Consider the following 2512-nt stretch of genomic DNA (forward strand, 5'->3'; position numbering starts at 1 on the left):
GGGGAATATAAAAAATAAAATTTAAATAAAATGTGAAAAAAATAAAGTCTAAAAATAGTAAAGTAATAAAGTAATAATAAGTGAAAATAAAAAAAATGATTGCAAATCAAAAAAAAATAAAAAAAAAAATAAATGGAAGCATTTCAAGTAGGTTAGAAACAAAAGTTTGTAAAAATAGGGCCTCCCCTGGTGGTGCAGTGGTTGAGTGCTGGCCTGCGAAGCTGCCGGCAGCCTCTGCAGTGCTGGTTCAATCCCCGGCCGCCAGCAAGGGTCCCATATAGCGCGTGGCACTCTCCTGCCATGCCTGCTGCTCCCCTCAGAAGTGTATTTTGTTAGTCTGCCTGTTCTGTTCCCCGTTCTGGCTTGGTGAATTCTCTCATCCTCCTGCGCTTCTGACTGTACCCAGTGCTTGTGTAAATAAATAAATAAATGTTTAAAAAAGTTTGTAAAAATAAGTCTTATTTCCCTTTTTTCCTAAAAGTCACCTGTACTACATGAAACCAATCAATGATACACAAGTTTCAGAATTTCTTCTCCTCAGATTTTCAGAGAAAGCAGAACAACAGCCCCTCTTATTAGGGATTTTCCTCACGATGTACCTGATCACTGTGTTTGGAAACCTGCTCATCATCTTGGCTGTCAGCTCTGACTCCCACCTCCAGACTCCCATGTACTTCTTCCTCTCCAACCTGTCCTTTGCTGACATCTGTTTCACCTCCACCACCATCCCAAAGATGCTGGTGAACATCCAGACACAGAGCAAAGCCATAACCTATGAAGGCTGTGTCACCCAGGTGTATTTTTTCATGCTTTTCACAACATTGGATATCTTCCTTCTGACTGTGAAGGCCTATGACCGCTTTGTGGCCATCTGCCACCCCCTGTACTACACAGTCATCATAAATCCCCAGCTGTGTGGGCTGCTTGTTCTGGTCTCCTGGATCATCAGTGTTATGCATTCCTTAATACAATCTTTAGTGTTGTTACGGCTGTCCTTCTGCACAAATGTGGAAATCCCACACTTTTTCTGTGAACTCAATCAGGTTGTCAAACTGGCCTGTACTGACACCTTTCTCAACAACCTGGTGATGTATTTTGGATTTTTCTTACTGGGTGGTTTGTCCCTTTTTTGTATCCTTTACTCTTACTCTAAGATAATTTCCTCCATACATAGACTCTCATCAGCTCAAAGCTAGTATAAAGCATTTTCCACCTGTGCATCTCACCTCTCAGTTGTCTCCTTATTTTATTGTACAAGCTTTGGCGTGTACCTTAGCTCAGCTGCTTCCCAAAGCTCATGCTCAAGTACAATAACCTCAGTGATGTACACTGTGGTCACACCCATGCTGAACCCCTTCATCTACAGTCTGAGGAACAAAGACATAAAGGTGGCTCTGACAACATTCATTGTAAAGAAAACTATGAAAAGGCAATTGTTTTATGGTGAAAGAAGCACCATAATTTTAGACAATAGAGACTAATAGAAATTTGGCTAATTGATTAAACTAAAAAGCAGAGTTTACTCTTTTATTTTACTTTTTTATTGTGGAATTTCCTCTTATACCTCAATTTCTCTATTCAATTATTAACTCACTTTATTGAGCTTTTTGTTCTTTCTGACCTCTAACAGCTTTTCCCTCTATGGTTTACCAACTTTACCAAAATTATTCCAAACTTAAACCAGAAAAAATGTAGATATTACAATTTACTTAAAATGGCAAAGCGTATTTTTAGAACACTTTTTGCAAATGTCACATACCATATCAGTACTTTGTTTGTTGTAATTAAAAGTCATCACGTTCTGTTACTTGTAAGGCAAAAAAAAAATGTTGTGACCAAAGAAGCTTATATAATTTGATAACAGAGATAACAAAGGAAGTATGATAACAAAGCTGCTCAGTTTTGAGTGTGTCATTCTTTTGTGTTCACTCTACTAACCACTCTCCTGACAACAAAGACGCTAACATACGGTGGGCTCCATACACACTAGGTTTTATTCTCCTCCTTAGGATCCTGTTCTCCTTCAGCTCAGTGCATGCAAAGCCCCTGTTAGTCCAAGTCAATATGATTATCACACATTTGAGTCTTTACCAAGACTCAATTTAATAAAAATATTGACATAATATGACCTTACAATCATAGGTAAACTACAATATGATGGGGAAAAATTAAATCACATATTATATTACAATACACAATATTTGTATTTCATGTGGTACATCTACATCTTCAAATATGGAGGATTCAAGTTTGGGTTCAAGGGAGTTAATAGTGATTGGAATTGAAAAAAAAATGTATAGAGTTGTTGTCATGTCTCTGCTAATAGTTGTTTGTTGTTGCTAAAGCTAGGAATGCTTTTTTAGCTCTAAAGGAAACAACTCCCCTTCTCATTTTTTTCATAAGGAAAAGGATAGTGAGTTAACGCTATTATTTTATCATACTTTATATATCTCTATGGTATTCTATCATCTTTTATAATGAAAGAATGATTATGGGAAAACTTAATTCCTGT

The 2512-nt window shown here is 37.1% G+C and overlaps 1 pseudogene across 1 annotated transcript; it reads left to right on the top strand.

Annotated features, from left to right (window-relative positions):
- The first annotated feature begins 494 nt into the window (after nt 1-494).
- LOC311181546 (olfactory receptor-like protein OLF4) lies at nt 495-1481 on the top strand (annotated as a pseudogene). Its single transcript has one exon. The product of its transcript is annotated as an olfactory receptor-like protein OLF4 (transcript).
- Nucleotides 1482-2512: the final 1031 nt, after the last annotated feature.

Source organism: Talpa europaea, assembly GCF_964194135.1.
Source record: "Talpa europaea genome assembly, chromosome: 12".
Lineage (NCBI taxonomy): Eukaryota > Metazoa > Chordata > Mammalia > Eulipotyphla > Talpidae > Talpa > Talpa europaea.